At 45.6% G+C, this 20455-nt stretch overlaps 1 protein-coding gene and 1 long non-coding RNA gene across 3 annotated transcripts in view; both read left to right on the top strand.

The window, feature by feature from the left end:
- Nucleotides 1-2402: 2402 nt before the first annotated feature.
- On the top strand, nt 2403-10241 carry LOC119941518. Its single transcript, XR_005455221.1, has 2 exons — nt 2403-2519; nt 10095-10241. It is a non-coding gene; the product is annotated as an uncharacterized LOC119941518 (long non-coding RNA).
- Nucleotides 10242-16866: 6625 nt separating this feature from the next.
- The window catches only part of KATNAL1 (katanin catalytic subunit A1 like 1), a 53565-nt gene continuing 49976 nt past the window's right edge, over nt 16867-20455 (top strand). For both annotated transcript variants that reach the window (XM_038761603.1, XM_038761600.1), the window contains exon 1: nt 16867-16954. The gene's annotated coding sequence lies outside the window, so the exon portion shown is untranslated. The remainder of the gene's footprint in view (nt 16955-20455) is intronic.

The raw sequence follows: 20455 nt of genomic DNA, 5'->3' as shown, positions 1-20455 counted from the left end.
CCAGGGGATCATTAACGACCCAAGGGATCACAAAAGCCAGACAGAGCGGGGCTGTCAACTTTTCACCGTGAGGTCAGGGGGAGTGCTTTGCACATAGTAAGCGCTTAATAAATGCCATTAAAAAAAAAGGGGGTCCAGGGGTTTGAGAGATGGGAGGATTGGGGATGGCGAAGGGCTTCGAGGACCTGATGGATCAGAGAGCCGCCGTTTTGGATCTCTTCAGCCCTGACCGGAAAAATACGGGTCTTTCCGAGAGCTCTGGTTTGAGCGAGGCTGGAATTCCGGCTCACAAGGCTGTTGGGGGGCCATCGCCACCTCAGTTCCCTGGAATGGGTAGCAAGGAAACTCAGTTTCCTAGTCCTCTGGTGGGATAATAATAATACTAATGATGGCATTTATTAAGCGCTTACTATGCGCAAAGCACTGTTCTAAGCGCTGGGGAGGTTACAAGGTAATCAGATTGTCCCGCGGGGGGCTCACAGTCTTCATCCCCATTTTACAGATGAGGTAACTGAGGCCCAGAGAAGTGAAGTGACTTGCCCAAAGTCACACAGCTGACAATTGGCGGAGCAGGGATTTGAACCCATGACCTTTGACTCCAAAGCCCAGGCTCTTTTCCACTGAGCCACGCTGCTTCTCCTTGGGATACCAAGGAGGACCTGCAGAGCCCGGGATTTGGAGTCAGAGGTCACGGGTTCAAGTCCCGGCTCCGCCAGTTGTCAGCTGGGTGACTCTGGGCAAGTCACTTCACTTCTCTGGGCCATCTGCAAAATGGGGATTTAGACTGTGAGCCCCCCGTGGGACAACCTGATCACCTTGTAACCTCCCCAGCTCTTAAAACAGTGCTTTGCACATAGTAAGCGCTTAATAAATGCCATCATTATTATTATTATTATTTTCTTCCTTCCCACATGGTGGTGTGGACGATTCATTCATTCATTTAATCGTATTTATTGAGTGCTTAATAGTAAGCACTTAATAAATGCCATCATTAGTATTATTATTTTCTTCCTTCCCACATGGTGGTGTGGACGATTCATTCATTCATTTAATCGTATTTATTGAGTGCTTAATAGTAAGCGCTTAATAAATGCCTTCATTATTATTATTATTTTCTTCCTTCCCACATGGTGGTGCGGGCGATTCATTCATTCATTTTATCATATTTATTGAGCACTTACCGTGTGCAGAGCACTGCACGATTAAATGGTAATGTTGAAGTACTCTTTCTTTTTTAAGCTATTCGTTAAGTATGCGTCGAATACTGTTTTAGGGGCTGGGGTAGATACAAGTGAATTAGGTTGTCCCACATGGGGCAACCAGTCTAAGCAGGCGGTGGAAGGGGAGAAATGAGGCACAGAGAAATTAAATGACTTGCCCGAGGTCACACAGCAAGCCTTTGGCAGAGCCGGGATTAGAACCCAGGTCCTCTGGCTCCCAGGGCCGTGCTCTTTCCACTAGGCCATGCTGCTTCTCTGAGCTCTGGTGCAGTTAAACCGTGAAGAACATTTGAAAGTCCTCAAGCGCTTAGTACAGTGCTCTGCACATAGTAAGCGCCCAATAAATACGATTGATGATGAAAGTCACTAATTTTTCAGTAATGCGAGCATGAGATAGGGAGAGGCCTATCCAGTAAACCTCAGCGGAGGGGCTTGGGTATAAGACTGGAGTCGTCGTGGATAAATACCGTAATAATAGTACTAATATTGGTATTTGTTAGGCGCTTACTATGTGCCAAGCACTGTGAGCTCGTTTGTGAGCGGGGCTCACGGCTTCTCCCAAGCATTTTAATGCTTTTTCACTTAAGCGTTTTAATAACTACTGTCGACTAATGAGTTCCAGAACTGCCCTGCTGCTCTTCTGAACATCTTCCCTGGCTCGGTGGGTTTTGTGGGAGGGGGCCTGTTGGTGCCATTTTCACAAAAACGTGCTCTCTTTAAGTAGTCACGGCAAAAGCACTTTTTGAGCGTCCACTGACGCTCACACCGCGCTGAGCTTCGGCCCCGTCGGCCCCCGTCTCTGAGCGACGTTTGCCGCGAAGCCCCGGGCCTCGAGTCCCCAGTTTTGAACCCGTCTTTGCAGGCGAGCTGTCTGACTTCTGTCTCTGACGAGATTAGATAAGGCGTCTTCAGGGAAGAGGCAAAAACCACAGCCAACGCCGCCGCACATTGCCCAGATGTGCCCTTCTTGCTCAGAGGAAGGAGGAAGGAAACCAGGGGAGGGCGGCGGCTTAGCAGGTGCGAAGCCTTTTCCTGAGGCAGCTGTTTCGGGGGCAGCTGGAGAAGCCCCCCTGTTTTTTGAGTGAGGAAGGCGCCCGGGATCTAGAAGAAATGTCGCCTTGCCCGTCACGTCCGCCGGGCCGGGTGACTTTCCCCGCTGCCGTCGGCGGGCGGGAGGGTCTCAGAGGCCGAGGAAGCCTCGCTGTCGTAGGCCGCAGCGCTTCTCAGCTGCGGGGATTTCAAAGAACTTTCAGCTCTTGCACCTGCAGAGATAAACAGTGGCTGAAGGTACCACCTACCGTAAGTTGCACCTACGGCCCAACTGGCAAAGAGCTTCGTCTGGTATCACCGCGGGTGAAGGCTAACAGGTCTTTTCCTGTGCGAGGGGGGCGGCTGACTGCTGCTGGTGGTAGTCGGAGTAAATGTATCATCATCATCATCATCAATCGTTTTTATTGAGCGCTTACTATGTGCAGAGCACTGTACTAAGCACTTGGGAAGTCCAAATTGGCAACATATAGAGACAGTCCCTACCCAACAGTGGGGTCACGGTCTGAAAGGGGGATGTATTTATTGAGCGCCCGCTGAAGAAGAATAATCATGATGGTATTTGTTAAGCGCTGTGTGTTCGAAGCGCTGGGGGGGGATACAAGGTCGCCTGGTTGTCCCACGTGGGGTTCACAGTCTTAATCCCCCTTTTCCAGAGGAGGGAACTGAGGCCCAGAGAAGTTAAGTAATAGTAATGATGGCATTTATTAAGCACTTACTATGTGTAAAGCACTGTTCTAATTACACGGTGATCAGGTTGTCCCACGTGGGGTTCACAGTCTTAATCCCTATTTTCCAGATGAGGGAACTGAGGTCCAGAGAAGTTAAGTAATAATAATGATGGCATTTATTAAGCGCTTACTATATGTAAAGCACTGTTCTAAGCGCTGGGGAGGTTACAAGGTGATCAGGTTGTCTCACGTGGGGTTCACAGTCTTAACCCCCCTTTTCCAGATGAGGGAACTGAGGCCCAGAGAAGTTAAGTAATAATAATGATGGCATTTATTAAGCACTTACTATGTGTAAAGCACTGTTCTAATTACACGGTGATCAGGTTGTCCCACGTGGGGTTCACAGTCTTAATCCCCCTTTTCCAGAGGAGGGAACTGAGGCCCAGAGAAGTTAAGTAATAATAATGATGGCATTTATTAAGCACTTACTATGTGTAAAGCACTGTTCTAATTACACGGTGATCAGGTTGTCCCACGTGGGGTTCACAGTCTTAATCCCCATTTTCCAGAGGAGGGAACGGAGGCCCAGAGAAGTTAAGTAATAATAATGATGGCATTTATTAAGCACTTACTATGTGTAAAGCACTGTTCTAATTACACGGTGATCAGGTTGTCCCACGTGGGGTTCACAGTCTTAATCCCCCTTTTCCAGATGAGGGAACTGAGGCCCAGAGAAGTTAAGTAATAATAATGATGGCATTTATTAAGCGCTTACTATGTGTAAAAGCACTGTTCTAATTACACGGTGATCAGGTTGCCCCACGTGGGGTTCACAGTCTTAATCCCCATTTTCCAGAGGAGGGAACTGAGGCCCAGAGAAGTTAAGTAATAATAATGATGGCATTTATTAAGCGCTTACTATGTGTAAAGCACTGTTCTAATTACACGGTGATCAGGTTGTCCCACGTGGGGTTCACAGTCTTAATCCCCCTTTTCCAGAGGAGGGAACTGAGGCCCAGAGAAGTTAAGTAATAATAATGATGGCATTTATTAAGCACTTACTATGTGTAAAGCACTGTTCTAATTACACGGTGATCAGGTTGTCCCACGTGGGGTTCACAGTCTTAATCCCCATTTTCCAGAGGAGGGAACTGAGGCCCAGAGAAGTTAAGTAATAATAATGATGGCATTTATTAAGCACTTACTATGTGTAAAGCACTGTTCTAATTACATGGTGATCAGGTTGTCCCACGTGGGGTTCACAGTCTTAATCCCCATTTTCCAGAGGAGGGAACGGAGGCCCAGAGAAGTAAAGTAATAATAATGATGGCATTTATTAAGCACTTACTATGTGTAAAGCACTGTTCTAATTACACGGTGATCAGGTTGTCCCACGTGGGGTTCACAGTCTTAATCCCCCTTTTCCAGATGAGGGAACTGAGGCCCAGAGAAGTTAAGTAATAATAATGATGGCATTTATTAAGTGCTTACTATGTGTAAAAGCACTGTTCTAATTACACGGTGATCAGGTTGCCCCACGTGGGGTTCACAGTCTTAATCCCCATTTTCCAGAGGAGGGAACTGAGGCCCAGAGAAGTTAAGTAATAATAATGATGGCATTTATTAAGCACTTACTATGTGTAAAGCACTGTTCTAATTACACGGTGATCAGGTTGTCCCACGTGGGGTTCACAGTCTTAATCCCCATTTTCCAGAGGAGGGAACTGAGGCCCAGAGAAGTTAAGTAATAATAATGATGGCATTTATTAAGCACTTACTATGTGTAAAGCACTGTTCTAATTACATGGTGATCAGGTTGTCCCACGTGGGGTTCACAGTCTTAATCCCCATTTTCCAGAGGAGGGAACGGAGGCCCAGAGAAGTAAAGTAATAATAATGATGGCATTTATTAAGCACTTACTATGTGTAAAGCACTGTTCTAATTACACGGTGATCAGGTTGTCCCACGTGGGGTTCACAGTCTTAATCCCCCTTTTCCAGATGAGGGAACTGAGGCCCAGAGAAGTTAAGTAATAATAATGATGGCATTTATTAAGTGCTTACTATGTGTAAAAGCACTGTTCTAATTACACGGTGATCAGGTTGCCCCACGTGGGGTTCACAGTCTTAATCCCCATTTTCCAGAGGAGGGAACTGAGGCCCAGAGAAGTTAAGTAATAATAATGATGGCATTTATTAAGCGCTTACTATGTGTAAAAGCACTGTTCTAATTACACGGTCATCAGGTTGTCCCACGTGGGGTTCACAGTCTTAATCCCCATTTTCCAGAGGAGGGAACTGAGGCCCAGAGAAGTTAAGTAATAATAATGATGGCATTTATTAAGCACTTACTATGTGTAAAGCACTGTTCTAATTACACGGTGATTGGGTTGCCCCACGTGGGGTTCACAGTCTTAATCCCCCTTTTCCAGAGGAGGGAACTGAGGCCCAGAGAAATTAAGTAATAATAATGATGGCATTTATTAAGCACTTACTATGTGTAAAGCACTGTTCTAAGCACTGGGGAGGTTACACGGTGATCAGGTTGTCCCATGTGGGGTTCACAGTCTTAGTCCCCATTTTCCAGATGAGGTAACTGGGGCCCAGAGAAGTTAAGTAATAATAATGATGGCATTTATTAAGTGCTTACTATGTGCAAAGCACTGTTCTAAACGCTGGGGAGGTTACAAGGTGATCAGGTTGTCCCACGTGGGGTGCACAGTCTTAATCCCCATTTTCCAGATGAGGGAACTGAGGCCCAGAGAAGTTAAGTAATAATAATGATGGCATTTATTAAGCATTTACTGTGTAAAACACTGTTCTAAGCGCTGGGGAGGTTACAAGGTGATCAGGTTGTCCCATGTGGGGTTCACAGTCCTAATCCCCATTTTACAGATGAGGTAACTGAGGCCCAGAGAAATGAAATGACTTGCCCAAAGTCAGACAGCTGACAAGTGGCGGAGCCGGGATTATAATAATAATAACAATGATGGCATTTATTAAGTGCTTACTATGTGCTAAGCACTGTTCTAAGCGCTGAGGAGGTTCCAAGGTGATGGGGTTGCCCCACGGGGGGCTCACAGTCTTAATCCCCATTTTACAGATGAGGGAACTGAGGCCCAGAGAAGTGAAGTGACTTGCCCAAAGTCACACAGCTGACAATTGTCAGAGCTGGGATTTGAACCCATGACCTCTGACTCCAAAGCCTGGGCTCTTTCCACTGAGCCACACTGCTTCTCACGGTAAAGACGTAACAGGTACTATTAAAAAATTAAAAAAGGGTTTTTTTGTATAATGATATGTGTTTACATGTGCTATAAGGGAAATGATTCTCCCCACACTGCCTAGGTGGGTGTTCATTAAGTGACAAACGAAACTGCTTCTTTGTCATCCTTCCTCTTCACCCAGTGTGTCCTTTATTCATTCATTAATATGATAATAATAATGATGGCATTTGTTAAGCGCTTACTATGTGCAGAGCACTGGTCAGTCATATTTACTGAGCGCTTCCCGTGTGCAGAGCACTGTACCAAGCACTTGGAAAGTACAATTTGGCAACAGGCAGAGACGGTCCCTACCCAACAACGGGCTCACAGTTCTTTGGCTGCAGGCCACGCGTCATCATCATCATCAATCGTATTTATTGAGCGCTTACTATGTGCAGAGCACTGTACTAAGCGCTTGGGAAGTACAAATTGGCAACATATAGAGACAGTCCCTACCCAAAAGTGGGCTCCCAGTCTAAAAGGGTCCTTACATTCATTTTCTTTCTCGTAATGAGTCACGGAAGAAATACAACTAAAGAGGAAATCCAGACTTCAAATTAAAAGCAAAGAAATCTGTGCCGAAAATCAATTAATTAAGTATGGTATTTATTGAGTGCTTCCTATGTGCCAAGCACCGTACTTAGCTCTGGGATAGACACAAGACGATCCCGGCTCCGCCACTTGTCAGCTGTGTGACTTTGGGTAAGTCACTTCGCTTCTCTGGGCCTCAGTTCCCTCATCTGGAAAATGGGGTTGAAGACCGTGAGCCCCCCGTGGGACAACCTGGTCACCTTGTAACGTCCCCTGCGCTTAGAACAGTGCTTTGCACATAGTAAACGCTTAATAAATGCCACCATATAGATGATTAGCCACAGTCCCTGTATGACTTGGGACTCGCTAAGAGGAAGGAATTTGTTCCCATTTGACAGAGGAGGAAACCGAGGCCCACAGAGTGACTTGGTCCCTCAGCAGGTGAGTGACTGAGCTGGAATTAGAACTCAAGTCTTCTGAGCCCACTTCCCCCGCTCCCTCTCCCATATCTGGTTAGGGCAAACCAAAGCAGAGTGCAAAAATCAGCTGAGCAGGGCAGTTATTGACTGGCCGGATTTCAGGGCTCTTTCCACTAGTTGCCTTTAGTTGCAACTATTTACTGAGTACCTACAGAGCACTGTACTAAGCGACTGAGAGATAAATATCATGAGCATCTTGCAAGGAGCCCATCACCAACCACATTTACTGTGCCTTAGATTTGCAGAGCACTGGATTTCTAGACTGTGAGCCCACTGTTGAGTAGGGACCGTCCCTATATGTTGCCAACTTGGACTTCCCAAGCGCTTAGTACAGTGCTCTGCAGACAGTAATCGCTCAATAAATACGATTGATTGATTGATTGATTGGATTTGGCACCTGGGAACTTAGAATTGCAATGAATCCCCCACCTTCACTGGGCTTCCCAATGTTGGGTAGGGACCGTCCCTATATGTTGCCAACTTGTACTTCCCAATTGCTTAGTACAGTGCTGTGCACACAGTAAGCGCTCAATAAATACAATTGATTGATTGATTGATTGGATTGGGCACCTGGGAACTTAGAATTGCAATGAATCCCCCGCCTTCACTGGGCTTCCCACTGTTGGGTAGGGACCGTCCCTATATGTTGCCAACTTGGACTTCCCAAGCGCTTAGTACAGGGCTCTGCACACAGTAAGCGCTCAATAAATACGATTGATTGATTGATTGATTGGATTGGGCACCTGGGAACTTAGAATTGCAATGAATCCCCCGCCTTCACTGGGCTTCGGTCGTTTCGCAGCGGGCTTGGGGGGAAACGAATTTATGTCACTGTCAATACTTCAGATGAAAATAAACTCAGGAAGAGCGGGCAGTTTTGCTATTTCCAGCCACGTTCGGAGCTCCAGGATATCTGGAGCTCGCGATAAGGGACAGAGCTGATGGAAAACAGGCTGATTTCCAGGTAATAATCCAAGACGGAGGTGCCACCTGGTTTCTTAAAAAACCTGCTCTCAACTTACAAACTGAACAATTTTATAGTGAAATAAATTTGGGCCTGAGCACTCTGAATTTTTTCCTTTTTGCCCCCAAGCAGTGCTAAGGCAGGGCCGGGTGGACTTCTGATTTTGGGCTGCCTTGGAGGTGGGAATTTCCGCGTAAAATGGTGTGAGGGAGGGTGAGGGTGTGTGAGAATGAGTGTGAGACTGAGAGTGTGTGTGTGCTTAGTCACAGTAAGCGCTCAATAAATACGATTGAATGACTGAATGAATGAGAGCGTGAGGGGAGAGACCCAGAGTTTGAGTAAAAGAGTGAGGGGAAAAGAAGATTAAAAGGGGACGGAGTGTGTGAGAATGGTACTAAGGAAAAAAAAGAGTACAATCAATCAATCAATCAATCGTATTTATTGAGCGCTTACTGTGTGCAGAGCACTGTACTAAGCGCTTGGGAAGTCCAAGCTGGCAACATATAGAGACGGTCCCTACCCAACAGTGGGCTCGCAGTCTAAAAGGGGGAGACGGAGAACAAAACCAAACATACTAACAAAATAAAATAAATAGAATAGATATGTACAAGTAAAATAAATAAGTAGAGTAATAAATATGTACAAACATATATACATATATTCAGGTACTGTGGGGAAGGGAATCAATCAATCAATCAATCGTATTTATTGAGAGCTTATTGTGTGCAGAGCACTGGACTAAGCGCTTGGGAAGTCCAAGTTGGCAACATCTAGAGACAGTCCCTACCCAACAGTGGGCTCGCAGTCTAAAAGGGGGACGGAGAACAAAACCAAACATACTTACAAAATAAAATAAATAGAATAGATAGGTACAAGTAAAATAAATGAATAAATAAATAGAGTAATAAATATGTACAAACATATATACATATATACAGGTACTGTGGGGAAGGGAATCAATCAATCAATCATATTTATTGAGCGCTTACTGTGTGCAGAGCACTGTACTAAGCACTTAATTTCTCTGTACCTCGGTTACCTCATCTGTAAAATGGGGATTAAGACTGTGACTGTTGGACAACCTGATCACCTTGTAACCTCCCCAACGCTTACAACATTCATTCAATCGTATTTATTGAGCGTACTCTCCCAAGGGCTTAGTAATAATAATAATTATAATAATGATGGCATTTATTAAGCGCTTACTATGTGCAAAGCACTGTTTTAAGCGCTGGGGAGGCTACAGAGGTGATCAGGTTGTCTCACGAGGGGCTCAGTCTTAATCCCCATTTTACAGATGAGGTACTGAGGCATAGAGAAGTTAAGTGACTTGCCCAAAGTCACACAGCTGACAACTGGCGGATTAGTACAGTGCTCTGCACGTATTAAGTGGTCAAGAAGCAGCGTGGCTCAATGGAAAGAGCCCGGGCTTTGGAGTCAGAGGTCACGGGTTCAAATCCCGGCTCTGCCAATTGTCAGCTGTGTGGCCTCGGGCCAGTCACTTAGCTTCTCGGTGCCTCAGTTACCTCAACTGTAAAATGGGGTTAAGACTGTGAGCCCCACGTGGGACAAGCTGATTACCTTGTAACCTCCCCAGCGCTTAGAACAGTGCTTTGCACGTAGTAAGCGCTTAATAAATGCCATTATTATTATTATTATTATTAATAATAATAATAATATATAATATAATTAATATATAATTATAATATATTATATATTATAATATATAACATTATTATTATTATTATTATATTACATATTATAATATATAATATATTATATATAATAATAATTATTATACATAATATACACATATACATAAATATATAATAATTACATATACATACATATATAATAATAATAATTATTATTATTATTATAAATACCATCGACCGCTTCTGTGTCTTACTTTCTAGGAAGAGATTCAGATGAAGGCAAAGTAATCGCGTTTTAGAAATTCACCTCACCTTCCTACTCCAGAACTACGAGGGAGAAAGTGCTGAACAGAGGTTTGGAGTGGACACAATGTCAGGAGACTAATAAATGTATTTATTTATATCCTTTCTCCGCACTTGCGTGTCTATTTTTTATCCTACCGTGCATTCAATAATTAATTCTGATTTCTCAATCTGTAAACATCTTTTATCTGTCTACCCCCATTAGAATGGAAGCTCCCTGTGGGCAGGGAATGGGCCACTCCTTTGCTTTAAGCTTCTCAAGCGCTTAGTTCAGTTCACTGCACCCAGTAGCTCTCAATAGATACCGTGGGTTGATTGAAATGGGCTGCTTCCGAAATGATGATTCTCAAGCGCTTAGCACAGTGCTCCGCACACAGTAAGCGCTCAGTAAATACGATTCAATGATTGCGGCACATACTACCTGCTCATTATGTGCCACGCAGTAGGGTAGATATAGATCTAAACTGTGAGCCCATTGTTGGGTGGGGACCGTCTCTATATGTTACTTGTAATTCCCAAGCGCTTAGTACAGTGCTCTGCACACAGTAAGCGCTCAATAAATACGATTGATGATGATGATGATGATGTTGCCAACTTGTACTTCCCAAGCGCTTAGTACAGTGCTCTGCACACAGTAAGCGCTCAATAAATACGATTGACTGATTGATTGATTGATTGTTATCAAATTGTACTTTCCAAGCGCTTAGTACAGTGCTCTGCACACAGTAAGCGCTCAGTAAATACGACTGAATGAATGAATCAGCTGCAGTCCCTGTTCCGGACATGGCTCACGATCTAACATCCCCATGAGAAGCAGCGTGGCTCAGTGGAAAGAGCCCGGGCTTTGGAGTCAGAGGTCACGGGTTCAAATCCCGGCCCCGCCAGCTGTCAGCTGTGTGACTTTGGGCAAGTCACTTCACTTCTCTGGGCCTCAGTTCCCTCATCTGGAAAATGGGGATGAAGACTGTGAGCCCCCCCCCCACCGTGGGACAACGATATCGCTTTGTAACCTCCCCAGTGCTTAGAACAGTGCTTTGCACATAGTAAGCGCTTAATAGATGCCATTATTATTATTTTACAGATGAGGAAAGTGAAGCTGAGAGGTTAAGTGACTTGCCCAAGGTCACACAGCAAGCTGGTGGCAGAGCTAGGACTAACTCTGAGCCCGTTGTTGGTTAGGGACCATCTCTATATGTTGCCGATTTGGACTTCCCAAGCGCTTAGTACAGTGCTTTGCACACAGTAAGCGCTCAATAAGTACGATTGAATGAATGAATGAATGAATGACTCCTAACTCCCCCAAATCCAGAGGGTAATTCAGTTTCTCTCCTTTTCATCTACTAGAGCTGAATGTTTCTCCAAAGGACTGCCAACTTGTACTTCCCAAGCGCTTAGTACAGTGCTCTGCACATAGTAAGTGCTCAATAAATACGATTGATTGATTGATTGATTGATTGATATTCAAGAGACCCCAAATTGTCTTGATTTACTCTCTGTTTTGAAACCACCTTTGGCTCCCAACACACCAAAGTGACTTTTGCCCCTCGTTCCCCGAAAGCTGTGGTGATTCGATCGGCGCCAATAAATAAATAACAGTTATGCAAGGTCCCACTCGCTGCCATCAGCTGGGAGTGATTTTGAACTATTGGACTGTTTTCTGTCATCTACACCTTAGCTCCCCTTTTTATCATCATCAATCGTATTTATTGAGCGCTTACTGTGTGCAGAGCACTGTACTAAGCGCTTGGGAAGTCCAAGTCGGCAACACATAGAGACGGTCCCTACCCAACAGTGGGCTCCCAGTCTAAAAGTTTATCCTTTTTATCCTCCCCCTTCTAGACTGTGAGCCCGTTGTTGGGTAGGGTCCGTCTCTAGACGTTGCCGACTTGGACTTCCCGAGCGCTTAGTACGGTGCTCTGCACACAGTAAGTGCTCAAGAAATACGATTGAATGGATTTATTGAGCGCTAACTGTGTGCAGAGCACTGTACTAAGCGCTTGGGATGATACAACAATAAACAGACACATTCCCTGCCCACGGTGAATTTACAGACGACAGCTTACAGTCTGATTTATGTTGACGGCTGCCTCCTCCGTGCTCCCCTCTTGGTGGGATCCCAGGGGCCCCAGGCCAGGAATTGGGGACCCCCAAGCTCCCTCGATTGCGGATCTGGAGAGCGGCCAAAATTGGGGGCGGATGGAGGAAAGGAGAGGGACAAGGAGTCCGGCGATTTGGGTCAAGGGAACTGCCACTCCTGCCCTTCCTTGCTGCCCTACATGAGGGCAGCTTTCTGGAGTCCCGTTGGTGAGGAGTGGGGGTTTTGGGGGGCAATGGGAGGGACTCAGGGCAGACAGCGTTCCCCATCAACCCCACTCCAGGGGCTGCGTCTGGAAGTAAGGGGGTCGATGGGCCGGGCCTCTCCGGTGAGGGATGGAGACAAAGACTGTAAGCCCACTGTTGGGTAGGGACCGTCTCTATATGTTGCCAACTTGGACTTCCCAAGCGCTCAGTCCAGTGCTCTGCACACAGTAAGCGCTCAATAAATACGATTGATTGATTGATTAGCCATTACCTGGAGGACTTGGGCGAAACTTCTAGACTGTGAGCCCGCTGTCGGGTAGGGACCGTCTCTGTACGTTGCCGACTTGGACTTCCCAAGCGCTTCGTACAGTGCTCTGCGCATCACTAAATACGACCGAATGAATGAAACGAGAATTTGGCAACCGCCGTGCCTATGTTTAGATCTTTTCCCTCCCGAGGCTTTGTTTTTTAGGGCAGCTTAATTAGGCCCTTCCGCAGCCGACGGGAATGACTTTAAATTCATCTTTTTGTTCTTCGTTTTTTTCCTTTTTAAGATGCCAGAACCGTCCGGGCACTTGGTCGCAGTTTTCATTTTCGAAGCTCCTTTTCCAGCCTCTCGCCAGCTCAGTCCTCCCCACTTCAATAGCCCGAAACTCTCCCCCGGGACGCGTAAGCTCTTAAAACCTTTTGAGGTGGCCAGATTTCTCGCGTTCTCCTTCCAGAAAGCTGATCTGGGGAGGAGAGTCCGGCTCCAGGTTAGGGGGGCCTGGCAGCCAAAATGCTGTCAATCAATCAATCAATTAATTGTATTTATTGAGTGCTTACTGTGTGCAGAGCACTGGACTAAGTGCTTGGGAAGTACAAGTTGGCAACATCTACCCAACAGTGGGCTCACAGTCTAGAAGGGGGAGACAGAGAACAAAACCAAACAATCAATCAATCGTATTTATTGAGCGCTTACTATGTGCAGAACACCGTACTAAGCGCTTGGGAAGTACAAGTTGGCAACACACAGAGACAGTCCCTACCCAACAGTGGGCTCACAGTCTAGAAGGGGGAGACAGAGAACAAAACCAAACATATTAACAAAATAAAATAGAATAGATATGTACAAGTAAAATACACAAATAGAGCAATCAATCAATCAATCATATTTATGGAGCGTTTACTGTGTGCAGAGCACTGTACTAAGTGCTTGGGAAGTACAAGCTGGCAACATCTAGAGATGGTCCCTACCCAACAGTGGGCTCACAGTCTAAAAGGGGGGAGACAGAGAACAAAACCAAACATACTAACAAAATAAAATAAATAGAATAGATATGTACAAGTAAAATACATAAAGAGTAATCAATCAATCAATCAATCATATTTATTGAGCACTTACCGTGTGCAGAGCACTGTACTAAGCGCTTGGGAAGTACAAGTTGGCAACATATAGAGACGGTCCCTACCCAACAGGGGGCTCACAGTCTAGAAGGGGGAGACAGAGAACAAAACCAAACATACTAACAAAATAAAATAGAATAGATATGTACAAATAAAATAAATAGAGTAATAAATATGTACAAACATATATACATATGTACAGGTGCTGTGGGGAAGGGAGGGAGGTAAGATGGGGGGATGGAGAGGGGGACGAGGGGGAGAGGAAGGAAGGGGCTCAGTCTGGGAAGGCCTCCTGGAGGAGGTGAGCTCTCAGTAGGGCCTTGAGTAATATTTATTATTTAATGAGTAATATTTATTATAATAATGTCCTGGTGGGATCTGGGGTGGGTCTGGGGGGGTCGAGGGAAACGTTGGGATATGGCTGGATTTCTCTCTAGCTGATGACTCCTCTCCAGATGGGGTTTAAGCCTTATAGAAATCTCCGGCTGTCATTACACGACTTAATAATAATAATAATAATAGCATTTATTGAGCACTTACTACGTGCAAAGCACTGGGGAGGTTACACGGTGATCAGGTTGTCCCGCGGGGGGCTCCCAGTCTTCATCCCCATTTTACAGATGAAGTAACTGCGGCCCAGAGAAGTGACTTGCCCACAGTCACCCAGCTGGCCATTGGCAGAGGTGGGATTTGAACCCATGCCCTCTGACTCCAAAGCCCGGGCTCTTTCCACTGAGCCACGCTGCAGCCTGCTCGGATCCAACTGTTTCCAGGTTTCGGAAGGCGACGGGGCGGATGAACCAGGAAATCCCTGCACGTGACCAATCTTGAGACTCGTAAAAAGCAGAGCCAATTTATCCAGGGCAGAAGGGAGCAGGAAGGAAGCATTCCCTTGTTGCCACTACTGTCACGTCTTCCCGCTCCTAAAGGAGTGAGGGCAAGGGTCATGGGGGGAAAAGGGGAATCTCCAGGTGGAGAGCGGGAGAGTCCACTGGAATTCCAGAAATCAGATTTATTTTTCTCACAGCATTTGTTCAGCCCCTACTAATAATAATATTGGTATTTGTTAAGCGCTTACTATGTGCCAAGCACTGCTTTAAGTGCTGGGGTAGATACAAGGTAGTCAGGTTGTCCCACGTCGAGCTCACAGTCTTCATCCCCATTTTACAGATGAGGGAACTGAGGCCCAGAGAAGTGAAGTGACTTGCCCGAAGTCACCCAGCTGACAAGTGGCGGAGCCGGGATTTGAACCCATGACCTCTGACTCCAAAGCCCGGGCTCTTTCCGCTGCTGACTTGGGTTCGAATCTCTTACCTCCTTCCCTTCCCCACAGCACCTGTATATATGTATATATGTTTGTACATATTTATTACTCTATTTATTTATTTTACTTGTACATATCATCATCAATCGTATTTATTGAGCGCTTACTGTGTGCAGAGCACTGTACTAAGCTCTTGGGAAGTACAAGTTGGCAACATATAGACAGTCCCTACCCAACAGTGGGCTCACAGTCTAAAAGGGGGAGACAGAGAACAAAACCAAACATACTAACAAAATAAAATAAATAGAATAGATATGTCTAGATATATAGAGTGCCAAGTCCCCAACGTTTAGTACAGTGCCTGGCACATAGTGAGCGCTTCACAAATGTCATCATCATTATTATCATCATTATTATTATTATTATCAAGTCCCCAGCGCTTAGTACAGTGCCTGGCACATAGTAAGCGCTTCACAAATGTCATGATCATTATCGTCATTGTTATCAAGTCACAAATGTCATGATCATTATCATCATTATTATTATTATTATCAAGTCCCCAGCGCTTAGTACAGTGCCTGGCACATAGTAAGCGCTTACAAATGTCATGATCATTATTATCATCATTATTATTATTATCAAGTCCCCAGCGCTTAGTACAGTGCCTGGCACATAGTAAGCGCTTCACAAATGTCATGATCATTATCATCATTGTTATCAAGTCACAAATGTCATGATCATTATCATCATTATTATTATTATTATCAAGTCCCCAACGCTTAGTACAGTGCCTGGCACATAGTGAGTGCTTCACAAATGTCATGATCATTATTATCATCAGTATTATTATTATCATGTCCCCAATGCTTAGTACAGTGCCTGGCACATAGTGAGTGCTTCACAAATGTCATGATCATTATTATCATCAGTATTATTATTATCAAGTCCCCAGCGCTTAATACAGTGCCTGGCACATAGTAAGCGCTTCACAAATGTCATGATCATTATTATCATCATTATTATTATTATCAAGTCCCCAACGCTTACTACAGTGCCTGGCACATAGTAAGCGCTTCGCAAATGTCATGATCATTATTATCATCAGTATTATTATTATCAAGTCCCCAGCGCTTAGTACAGTGCCTGGCACATAGTAAGCGCTTCACAAATGTCATCATCATTATTATCATCATTATTATTATTATCAAGTCCCCAACGCTTAGTACAGTGCCTGGCACATAGTAAGCGCTTCACAAATGTCATGATCATTATCATCATTGTTATCTAGTCACAAATGTCATGATCATTATTATCATCATTATTATTATTATTATCAAGTCCCCAACGCTTAGTACAGTGCCTGGCACATAGTGAGCGCTTCACAAATGTCATGATCATTATTATCATCATTATTATTATTATTATCAAGTCCCCAACGCTTAGTACAGTGCCTGGCACATAGTAAGCGCTTCACAAACGTCATGATGATTATTATCATCATCATCACTATTATTTTTAAGTCCCCAGCGCTTAGAACAGAGCCTGGCACATACTCAGGCGCCTAACAAATGTCATGATCATCATTATTACTATTATTGTTAATAATAATAAGTCCCCAACGCTTAGTACAGTGCCTGGCACGTAGTAAGCGCTTCCCACATGGCATTTCTATGGTCTCCTCCCTCTGCCCGCCCCCCCATCCATCTTCCGCAGGCCGCTACCGGAAGTCCCGCCCCCCGTTGCCATGGTAACCGCGCGCGGCCGCCGCCCGGACCGCGGGCTAACGGATTCGACGGTGGCCTGCGCGGGTCCGCCCGCTCCACGCAAATCCTTGCGCATCCCGCCCCGCGGGGCCCGCGGCGCTGAGGTAACGCGGCCGCACGGCGGGAGGGAGGGAAGGTGTGCGGGATGGCGGGGAAGGGGCAGAAATAAAAGGAGAAGGATGCCACTCTCCTCGGTGCCCCTCCCTGCCCCTCAGGCGCCGCGCGGCCTTGTGGGAAATGTAGTCCCCTGAGGAAAGGGGGGGCGCCGTGAGGCCTTGTGGGAAATGTAGTCCCCTGAGGGAAGGGGGCGCGCGGCCTTGTGGGAAATGTAGTCCCCTGAGGGAAGGGAGCGCGCGGCATTGTGGTAAATGTAGTCCCCTAAAGGGGGCTCGCCGCGCAGCCTTGTGGGAAATGTAGTCCCCTGAGGAGGCCGCCGGGCTGGGGCGCGGGGGGTGGGGCCCTGCTTGCCCTTGATGATGATAATAATAATAATAATAATAATAATAACATTTATTAAGCGCTTACTACGTGCCAAGCACTGTTCTAAGCGCTGGGGAAGGTTACAAGGTGATCTTTGAGCCCACTGTTGGGCAGGGACTGTCTCTAGATGTTGCCAATTTGTACTTCCCAAGCGCTTAGTCCAGTGCTCTGCACACAGTAAGCGCTCAATAAATACGATTGATGATGATGATGATGATCAGGTTGTCCCACAGTCACAGTCTTAATCCTCCTTTTACAGAGGAGGGAACGGAGGCACAGAGAATAATAATAATGAGGATGGGATTTGTTAATCAATCAATCAATCAATCGTATTTATTGAGCGCTTACTGTGTGCAGAGCACTGTACTAAGCGCTTGGGAAGTCCAAGTTGGCAACATATAGACAGTCCCTACCCAACAGTGGGCTCACAGTCTAAAAGGGGGAGACAGAGAACAAAACCAAACATATTAACAAAATAAAATAAATAGAATAGATGTGCACAAGTAAAATAAATGAATAGAGCGCTTACTATGTGCACAGCGCTGTTCTAAGCGCTGGGGAGGTTACAAGGTGATCAGGTTGTCCCACAGTCACAGTCTTAAGCCTCATTTTACAGAGGAGGGAACTGAGGCACAGAGAATAATAATAATAATAATGGGATTTGTTAAGCGCTTACTATGTGCCAAGCACTGTTCTAAGCGCTGGGGCAGGTTACAAGGTGATCAGGTTGTCCCTCGGGGGGCTCACAGTCTTCATCCCCATTTTATAGATGAGATAACTGAGGCACAGAGAATGATGATGATGATGATAACAGTATTTGTTAAGCGCTTACTATGTGGAAAGCACTGTTCTAAGCGCTGGGGCAGGTTACAAGGTGATCAGCTTGTCCCTCGGGGGGGCTTACAGTCTTCACCCCCATTTTCCAGATGAGGTAACTGAGGCACAGAGAATGATGATGATGATGATAACAGTATTTGTTAAGCGCTTACTATGTGGAAAGCACTGTTCTAAGCGCTGGGGCAGGTTACAAGGTGATCAGGTTGTCCCTCGGGGGGGCTCACAGTCTTCACCCCCATTTTCCAGATGAGGTAACTGAGGCACAGAGAGGTTAAGTGACTTGCCCAAAGTCACACAGCTGACAATTGGCAGAGCTGGCATTTGAACCCATGAACTCTGACTCCAAAGCCCGGGCTCTTTCCACTGAGCGACGCTGCCCATAATAATAGTAATAATAATAATAATAATAATAATAATGGGATTTTCAGTGGCTCTTTCCACTGAGCCATGCTGCATCTCATAATAATACTAACTAGGTTATTTGTTAAGCGCTTACTATGTGCCAAGCACTGTTCTAAATGTTGTCATGGGTTCAAATCGCGGCTCTGCCAATTGTCAGCTGTGTGACTTTGGGCAAGTCCCTTCACTTCTGTGGGCCTCAGTGACCTCATCTGGAAAATGGGGATGAAGACTGGGAGCCCCCCGGGGGACAACCTGTAACCTCCCCAGAACAGTGCTTTGCACATAGTAAGCGCTTAACAAACTGTGAGCCCGTTGTTGGGTAGGGACCGTCTCCTTATGTTGCCAACTTGGACTTCCCAAACGTTTAGTACAGTGCTCTGCACCCAGTAAGCGCTCAATATACATTCATTCATTCAATCGTATTTATTGAGCGCTCACTGGGTGCAGAGCACTGTACTAAGCGCTTGGGAAGTCCAAGTTGGCAACATCTAGAGACGGTTCCTACCCAACAGTGGGCTCCCAGTCTAGAAGGGGAGACACAACAAAATAAAACATATTAACAAAATAAAATAAATAGAATAGTAAATAGTATCCCCCCCCAAAGTTTAGAACAGTGCTTAGCACATAGTAAACGCTTAGCAAATGCCATCCTTTTTAATATGTGTCGAGGGCGGGCGGGCATTGAGAAGCAGCGTGGCTCAGTGGAAAGAGGCCGGGCTTTGGAGTCAGAAGTCGTGGGTTCAAATTCCGCCTCCGCCAACTGTCAGCTGTGTGACTTTGGGTCAGTCACTTAACTTCTCTGTGCCTCAATTCCCTCCTCTGTAAAACGGGGATTAAGACCGTGAGCCCCCCCGTGGGACAACCTGATCACCTTGTAACCTTCCCGGCGCTTAGAACAGTGCTTTGCACATAGTAAGCGCTGAACAAATACCATTATTATTATTATTATTATTATTGTTATTATGTGGACAGAATGAGCCTCAAGCAACCAGTCAGTGGTGTTCATTAGAGAAGCAGCATGGCGTAGTGGCTAGAGCCCGGGCTTTGGAGTCAGAGGTCATGGGTTCTAATCCCGGCTCCACCACTTGTCAGCTGGGTGACTTTGGGCAAGTCACTTCACTTCTCTGGGCCTCAGTTCCCTCATCTGTAAAATGGGGATTAAGACTGTGAGCCCCCCGTGGGACAACCTGATCACCTTGTAACCTCCCCGGCGCTTAGAACAGTGCTTTGCACATAGTAAGCCCTTAACAAATACCATCATTATTATTATTATTATTCTCTGTGCCTCAGTTCCCTCCTCTGTAAAATGGGGATTAAAACTGTGAGCTCCCCGTGGGACAACCTGATCACCTTGTAACCTCCCCGGCGCTTAGAACAGTACTTTGCACATGGTAAGCGTTTAACAAATACCATTACTATTATTATTCTCTGTGCCTCAGTTCCCTCATCTGTAAAATGGAGATGAAGACTGTGAGCCCCCCGTGGGACAACCTGATCACCTTGTAACCTCCCCAGCGCTGAGAACGGTGCTTTCCACATAGTAAACGCTTAACAAATACCATTATTATTATTATTATTCTCTGTGCCTCAGTTACCTCCTCTGTAAAATGGAGATTAAAGCTGTGAGCCCCCCGTGGGACAACCTGATCACCTTGTAAACTCCTCAGCGTTTAGAACAGTGCAATGCACATAGTAAGCACTTAATAAATGCCATTAGTATTATTATTATTATTCTCTGTGCCTCAGTTCCCTCCTCTGTAAAATGGGGATTAAAACTGTGAGCTCCCCGTGGGACAACCTGATCACCTTGTAATCTCCTCAGCGCTCAGAACAGTGCTTTGCACATAGTAAGCGCTTAACAAATACCATCATTATTGTCATTATTA

Source organism: Tachyglossus aculeatus, chromosome 20 (assembly GCF_015852505.1).
Source record: "Tachyglossus aculeatus isolate mTacAcu1 chromosome 20, mTacAcu1.pri, whole genome shotgun sequence".
Classification (NCBI taxonomy): Eukaryota; Metazoa; Chordata; class Mammalia; order Monotremata; family Tachyglossidae; genus Tachyglossus; species Tachyglossus aculeatus.
The sequence above is the reverse complement of the archived record's forward strand: the minus strand, read 5'-3'. Positions and strand labels throughout refer to the sequence as shown.